Here is a 9,029-nt window from a genome sequence, read left to right on the forward strand (position 1 = left end):
ATGACAGGTGTAGCAGACAATGGCAGGTGTAGCAGACAATGACAGGTGTAGCAGACAATGACAGGTGTAGCAGACAATGACAGGTGTAGCAGACAATGACAGGTGTAGCAGACAATGACAGGTGTGGCAGACAATGACAGGTGTAGCAGACAATGGCAGGTGTAGCAGACAATGACAGGTGTAGCCAACAATGACAGGTGTAGCCAACAATGACAGGTGTATCAGACAATGACAGGTGTAGCAGACAATGGCAGGTGTAGCAGACAATGACAGGTGTAGCAGACTATGACAGGTGTAGCAGACAATGACAGGTGTAGCAGACTATGACAGGTGTGGCAGACAATGACAGGTGTAGCAGACTATGACAGGTGTAGCAGGCAATAGCAGACAATGACAGGTGTAGCAGACAATGACAGGTGTGGCGGACAATGACAGGTGTAGCAGACAATGACAGGTGTAGCAGACAATGACAGGTGTAGCCAACAATGACAGGTGTAGCCAACAATGACAGGTGTAGCAGACAATGACAGGTGTAGCAGACAATGACAGGTGTAGCAGACAATGACAGGTGTAGCAGACAATGACAGGTGTAGCAGACAATAGCAGACAATGACAGGTGTGGCAGACAATGACAGGTGTAGCAGACAATGACAGGTGTAGCAGACAATGACAGGTGTAGCAGACAATGACAGGTGTAGCAGACAATGACAGGTGTAGCAGACAATGACAGGTGTAGCAGACAATGACAGGTGTAGCAGACAATGACAGGTGTATCAGACAATGACAGGTGTAGCAGACAATAGCAGACAATGACAGGTGTAGCAGACAATGACAGGTGTAGCAGACAATAGCAGACGATGACAGGTGTATCACACAATGACAGGTGTAGCAGACAATGACAGGTGTAGCAGACAATGACAGGTGTAGCAGACAATGACAGGTGTAGCAGACAATGACAGGTGTAGCAGACAATAGCAGACGATGACAGGTGTATCACACAATGACAGGTGTAGCAGACAATGACAGGTGTAGCAGACAATGACAGGTGTAGCAGACAATGACAGGTGTAGCAGACAATGACAGGTGTAGCAGACAATGACAGGTGTATCAGACAATGACAGGTGTAGCAGACAATGACAGGTGTGGCAGACAATGACAGGTGTGGCAGACAATGACAGGTGTGGCAGACAATGACAGGTGTGGCAGACAATGACAGGTGTAGCAGACAATGACAGGTGTGGCAGACAATGACAGGTGTGGCAGACAATGACAGGTGTGGCAGACAATGACAGGTGTGGCAGACAATGACAGGTGTGGCAGACAATGACAGGTGTAGCAGACAATGACAGGTGTAGCAGACAATGACAGGTGTAGCCAACAATGACAGGTGTAGCAGACAATAGCAGACAATGACAGGTGTAGCAGAGAATGACAGGTGTAGCAGACCATGACAGGTGTAGCAGAGAATGACAGGTGTAGCAGACCATGACAGGTGTAGCAGACCATGACAGGTGTAGCAGACAATGACAGGTGTAGCAGACAACGACAGGTGTAGCAGACAATGACAGGTGTAGCAGAGAATGACAGGTGTAGCAGACCATGACAGGTGTAGCAGACAATGACAGGTGTAGTAGACAATGACAGGTGTAGCAGACAATGACAGGTGTAGCAGACAACCAATCACCCAACACCTACTGGTTCCACACAGGATGTCGCTGGCATCTGAAACAAACTCGAACGTGGTCTCCGAGTCTTTGTTCAGCTCCCTCAGGTCCATCACGAAGTCAAAACTGGAATCTGTGTCTGGTCAGGTAGAAATAGTTGGAAGATTTGAACATAAAACTAGTGAGGTAGAAATAGTTGGAAGATTTTAACTTAAAACTGGTCAGGTAGAAATATTTGGAAGATTTTAACTTAAAACTAGTAAGGTAGAAATAGTTGGAAGATTTTAACATAAAACTTGTCAAGGAGAAATAGTTGGAAGGTTTTAATATTCATAAAACTAGTCAGGTAGAAATAGAATGAAGATTTTAACATAAAACTGATTGGAATTAAAGTTTCGACTAGCTATACATACATATGTGCGATGATCTATTGTTACAGTAAAGTATTTTAGCACATCGTATCTAAGTAATTTTCGTTCAAGTAGGTTAGACGTGATGCCTTACTTTCAGTTGGGTCATAGCTGATGATGTTCTGCGTCGAGTCGTTGGTGGAGATGATGCTGATGGAGGACGCTGAGGTCTGGCTGGAGTTGGAGCTGGGCTGGAAGAGAAACGACGGCATCGGTCAGTGGACTGGTCAATGTACGAGGTCAGTGTACGGGGTCAATGTACGGGGTCAATGTACGGGGTCAGTGTACTGGTAAATGTACTGGTCAATGTACTGGTCAATGTACTGGTCAATGTACGGGGTCAGTGTACTGGTAAATGTACTGGTCAATGTACTGGTCAATGTACTGGTCAATGTACTGGTCAATGTACTGGTCAATGTACGGGGTCAGTGTACTGGTAAATGTACTGGTCAATGTACTGGTAAATGTACTGGTAAATGTACTGGTCAATGTACTGGTCAATGTACTGGTCAATGTACTGGTCAATGTACTGGTCAATGTACTGGTCAATGTACTGGTTAATGTATTGGTCAATGTACTGGTCAATGTACTGGTCAATGTACTGGTCAATGTACTGGTCAATGTACTGGTTAATGTACTGGTCAATGTACTGGTCAATAAACTGGTCAATAAACTGGTCAATGCACTGGTCAATCTAAAAAGTTAATGCACTAGTCAATGTACTGGGTCAATGGGCTGATCAAGATTTAAGGGGATAGGCTCCCGAAAAAAACGGAGAAAAAAACTTTTTAAGTAATACGCCTTTTTCATTTATTTGTGTAATTATAAGTTAGGGTACTTAAGGAAAAATATTTGGATGTACCAGGGACTCTTCTGAAAATATGGTTGCCATGGAAACGGCGGCCATCTTGGAAAAACTACCTTTTGTGGAGTTCTAAAATTTCCTAAAGTAACATATAAACCGCCCATATAATCATTGATCTTTATTGTACTAACACCAATAGAGTCAGCTGGCTAATTTCTGTAACCAAAAAACAGCTAGAAATATTTTTTTCAAATTTTCAAAAAAATATGTGGTGAAATTCCATTGAATTTAGCATTATTTTCATTGGAATTTCGTCACACCAAACTTTGAAAATTAAAAAAAAATATTTCTAGAGTGATTTCTGTTACAAAAACTAGCCAGCTGACTCTATTAGCGTTAGTACAAGAAGGATCAATGGTTATATAGCCGATATTTATGTTAGTTTATGAAATTTTAGAACTCCAGAAAATGATGTTTTTTTCAAGATGGCCGCCGTTGCCATGGCAACCATATTTTCAAAAAAGTCCCTGATGCATGGAAATATTTTCCTTCAAGTACCCTAAGTTGGATATACACAAATGAATCAATAAAAGGTTTTACTTAAGAAGTTGGTTTTTTCTGGAGCCTACCCCCTTAATATTAAAGATACAATTAATAAAAGAAAAACTGATAAGAATTTAGAACCCAACACTGCTGTTTTAATTATGTTACTACTTAAATTAATTACATTTTCATAAGCTGTTCTTGTAATTAGTAAGCTGCTAATTATATTAACGAGTAGATACGCTGTTATCCTGATTATTAAAATCCTTAATTAATAGGCCGACAATGACTGTTGGCGTCATTTTTATTTAAATTTGAATGACATACACCAATCTATTTTTAGAGTCATGTGTTCATTTGTAGTGACGTATTTCACAGCGTTATGAAATGTGAGCGGTGTGCTACTAGCTACACTCAGAGCGTGTCGTGTTTCAAAACAAGGAGATCGATTTCGATTAAATTCCTGTCGTCAAAGTGGTAGAACACAGTTGAATAGACTTTTAAATAATTGATGAGTGGTTCGTCTTGTATGAGTTCTTTAACACAAATATTCATGAAACCAACCGTTATATTCTAGGCTTGGAATTAATGAAACTCATTAACTTCAGTCCCCTTCCCCAAGCCCCCCACCCCCAAGCCCCCCACCCCCACGTCGCTACATCGAGATAAAATATGTAGAAGCACCTGTGCGATATATTCAATAGAGTAAAGAGATTAATATTCGTGTGCGTCATGTCGTTGTATTGATTGGGTTGGTAAACTTACTTTCTTTTGAAGTAGCTTGAGGAAGTATGCTTGAGGGAGGTTTGTGTTCGTAATGTTTGTAATGTTTGTTGGAGGTTTGTGATTGTGAGGTTTGTGTTGTTTGTGTTTGTGATGTATCTGTTTAAGATGTTTGTGTTATTTGTTTCATGATATTTGTATTTGTGATGTTTGTATTTAGATACGTTTATCTAAAAAGTTGAAGTGAACAGCCGTTGAAGCCTTTAACTAAAGATGGTGTACACATTCATTGCAACAATCAACAGCCGTTGAAGCCTTTAACTAAAGATGGTGTACACATTCATTGCAACAATCAACTGCCGTTGAAGCCTTTAACTAAAGATGGTGTACACATTCATTGCAACAATCAACTGCCGTTGAAGCCTTTAACTAAAGATGGTGTACACATTCATTGCAACAATCAACTGCCGTTGACTGGTCAAAGATGAAAACAATACATTCGCTGACGGGAAATGATTCTAACGACACTATTCTCACAACGACTTTGTCTCACCCCCACCCGTCTCACCCCACCCGTCTCACCCCACCCGTCTCACCCCACCCGTCTCACCCCACCCGTCTCACCCCACCCGTCTCACCCCACCCGTCTCACCCCACCCGTCTCACCCCACCCGTCTCACCCCACCCGTCTCACCACGACTCACCTCCTCCCGTCTCACCCCTAATCACCTTTACTTTCATACACCAGTACAGGCCAACAAGACCTATCCGTCTCTAGAGTGGGATTCGATCCCCTTCCGATTACATCTTATCTAATCTACTCTTGATCTCACCAGCTTGTGACCATAACACATACGAAATCAATATGTACAGATGTATTGATACAGGCATGGATGTGAGCAATAACAGAGCACTGATGTAAACTGTGATGTAAACTGTGATGTAAACTGTGATACTAAACTAACATAAACAACTACACACATAATAATATACACATTGATAGTATCAAGGATTTGAACAATTATGTCAACATTAATACCTGTCTTTTAGTCATTCTGTGGATCTTTCAATGTCGTAAAACAATTACTGTAGGATTCAGCACATACAGCACGCCAAGTAGACCAAAAGTATTTCCAAGTATAGATCAAAAGTATTTCCAAGTATAGACGGCAGTATATACAGTATTCCCCAGCAGTATATCACATATGGCGAGTTAATCCCAGAATACACTAGTAGTATATCCCAGAATAAAAACAGCAGTATATCCCTGAATAAAACAGCAGTATATCCCAGAATAAAACAGCAGTATCTCCCAACATACAATAGTAGTATATCCCTGTATAGACGAGCCGTATATCACAGCATACACCAGCAGTATATCCCAGCATACAATAGTAGTGTATCCCAGTATAGACGAGCAGTATATCCCAGCATACGCCAGCAGTGTTCTGAGCTCACTCAACTGAATCCAAGATCACTTAATCGTGACCGGACATACGTCATCGCTTGCGCCATATGCGCGCTGAAGTGTAAAAACTTGACCCAAATTGAGGCCAAAAACTAGATGTGCATTCATGCTTGAATTGAGAGGTCGGTGTCCTCCTCGCTGATTGGATGTCACTCTGTAAGTATACGCATGCGCATAGCCAACCGTCGTTTTTATCGCTTGTTATTAAATGGTGACTCACCTGGATAGTTCAATTATTATGTGTACATCGTCACCGTTTTGTGCGTACATCGTCGCCAGTTTGAAAAAGACGTTCACTTTGTTTACAATTTAGTTTAGGGAAGCAAACAGAAAATACTTAAAGTCAGGTCAACGATTACTTGAAAAAAAATATGACATTGGTCTAAAACAGCTATTTTCAGAAAATATCAATATAGCCACCACAATTATAACTTATAGAATAACAAGCCAGAATTATGCATTGCCATAAGTTTTATGACAACTCCCATAAATATTAGTTACCATAACGTTGGCCATATGGTGTTACATATATTACCATAACTTAGTGCCGAGTACTTTGCCATTGCTTGTAGTAAATTGATTTTTTCGACTTTGTAGCGAGGTCTAATCTTCTTAAGCGAATCAATGGATTAACGACACGCTCAAAGCACAAAGCACCGTAACAAAACTTACATAACACATAACACACAACACATGGGAGATAGAACACATAAATCACACAACACATAACACACAACACATGGGAGATAGAACACATAAATCACACAACACATAACACACAACACATGACGGACAGAACACATAACACATAAACGCATACAACACATGACAGACACATCATATACCACATACATCAATCTCCCCAGTGTGTTGTGTTACCAAAGAACAAGGCGGTTGATCACACCACATTTTCATGAACTGAACATACTCACAATGAATATTTTATGAACATTAATGGAGATGGTGGTGGGGAGGCTGTACATACATGATGCTACAGCTGAGGTATGGGGTCTCTTTTTGACCCCAATCAGGACTGGTTTGTGTTACATAGGGGTCGTCATGATCCTAGTCCGCACTGTATCGTTATAAATAACGTCCCCTTGTTATCAATTAGCACCGGATAAGATTAACATATATGTATGGTGTAACACATGAGATTGACATATATGTATGGGGTAAACATAAAATGAACATATGTGTATGGGGGTAAACATGAGAAGAACATATATGTATGGTGTAACACATAAAATTAACATAATATATGAATGGTGTCAACCTGAGATGAACGTAAACAAGAGAAAAGTGCTGTTGACCTATGTTGACGTGCGATGATGAGACCAATACAACATGTCATCATCTGAAATTCTTGTTGTAAACGTTTTGTCTGTACATGCGAACCACCTGGGCTCCTGTGTAGGGAACCACCCGGGCTCCCGTGAATTGTGAGGGAGACCTAGAACTCCCACACAAAATCCAGAAAATTCCCGCACACAAATCCCACACAATACCAGCAACCCCACACATGCTACAATCAAACACGCACACACACGCACACACACACACACACACACTCATTCACACATGATGACTGTTCAATACATGCAAGATATTTAAGTCAAATACTGAAACATTTTATTTAAACATCTCTCTTCATTACAACATTCATTACAGACTTACAATTTACCAATAAATCTTGATCTAACGCCCCACACCCCTCGCACAAAACGTCCCTCACACAAAATTAAAACTACTCACACAAAATTACAACCACCCTCACAAAATTAAAAACTAAAACCACTCAAATAAAACTGAAACCACTCACACAAAACTAAAACCAGGTACACAAATTAAAACCACTCACACACAATTAAAACCACTCACACAAAACTGAAACCACTCACACAAAACTAAAACCACTCACACAAAACTAAAACCACCCACACAAAACTAAAACCACTCACACAAAACTAAAACCACCCACACAAAACTAAAACCACTCACACAAAACTAAAACCACCCACACAAAACGAAAACCACTCACACAAAACTAAAACCACCCACACACAATTAAAACCACTCACACAAAACTAAAACCACTCACACACCATTAAAACCACTCACACAAAACTAAAACCACTCACACACAATTAAAACCACTCACACAAAACTAAAACCACTCAAATAAAACTGAAACCACTCACACAAAACTAAAACCAGGTACACAAATTAAAACCACTCACACACAATTAAAACCACTCACACAAAACTGAAACCACTCACACAAAACTAAAACCACTCACACAAAACTAAAACCACCCACACACAATTAAAACCACTCACACAAAACTAAAACCACTCACACACCATTAAAACCACTCACACAAAACTAAAACCACTCACACACAATTAAAACCACTCACACAAAACTAAAACCACTCACACAAAACTAAAACCACCCACACAAAACTAAAACCAGGTACACAAATTAAAACCACTCACACAAAACTAAAACCACTCACACACAATTAAAACCACTCACACAAAACTAAAACCACTCACACACAATTAAAACCACTCACACAAAACTAAAACCACTCACACAAAACTAAAACCACCCACACAAAACTAAAACCACCCACACAAAACTAAAACCAGGTACACAAATTAAAACCACTCACACAAAACTAAAACCACTCACACAAAACTAAAACCACTCACACAAAACTAAAACCATGTACACAAATTAAAACCGCTCACACAAAACTAAAACCACTCACACACAATTAAAACCACTCACACAAAACTAAAACCACTCACACACAATTAAAACCACTCACACAAAACTAAAACCACTCACACAAAACTAAAACCACCCACACAAAACTAAAACCACCCACACAAACCACTAACACAAAACTAAAACCACTCACACAAAACTAAAACCACCCACACAAAACTAAAACCACCCACACAAACCACTAACACAAAAATAAAACCACTCACACAAAATTAAAACCACTCACACAAATCTAAAACAATTCACTGTTGATACAGCCACCGCCCAGTTAGATACCACAAGCCCAACATTTTTACTTTCTCGTATATACGAAGTATAGAGAAAGTATTGTAATCGTGCACAAAAATCACTTGAAATTTTAACTATTTTCACCGTATTACACCTCAGTCCTTCATCACATCCGAAGTATAGAGGACTTATTTTAATCGGGCAAAAATTATCAATCCAGATTTATCAAAATTAAAAGGTTTTATGCGTATTCCAGTCTGAAAAACTGGGCTTTGCAATTCTGTCCGTATGTCTGTGTGTCTGTGTGTGTGTGTGTCCGTGTGTAAACACGATAACTTGAGTACTGTTACAGCTAGGTTGATGAAATTTCATATATAAGTATTTTATCAAA

At 39.9% G+C, this 9,029-nt stretch overlaps 1 long non-coding RNA gene across 1 annotated transcript; it reads right to left on the reverse strand.

Moving 5' to 3' along the window:
• Positions 1–1,695: 1,695 nt before the first annotated feature.
• On the reverse strand, positions 1,696–5,270 carry LOC131937794 (uncharacterized). Its single transcript, XR_009386255.1, has 3 exons — positions 5,185–5,270; positions 2,169–2,265; positions 1,696–1,803 (listed from the first exon to the last, which is right to left on the reverse strand). It is a non-coding gene; the product is annotated as an uncharacterized LOC131937794 (long non-coding RNA).
• Positions 5,271–9,029: the final 3,759 nt, after the last annotated feature.

This window comes from Physella acuta, unplaced genomic scaffold (genome assembly GCF_028476545.2).
Source record: "Physella acuta isolate Inbredline_101_S28 unplaced genomic scaffold, ASM2847654v3 ptg000017l, whole genome shotgun sequence".
NCBI classification, from domain to species: domain Eukaryota; kingdom Metazoa; phylum Mollusca; class Gastropoda; family Physidae; genus Physella; species Physella acuta.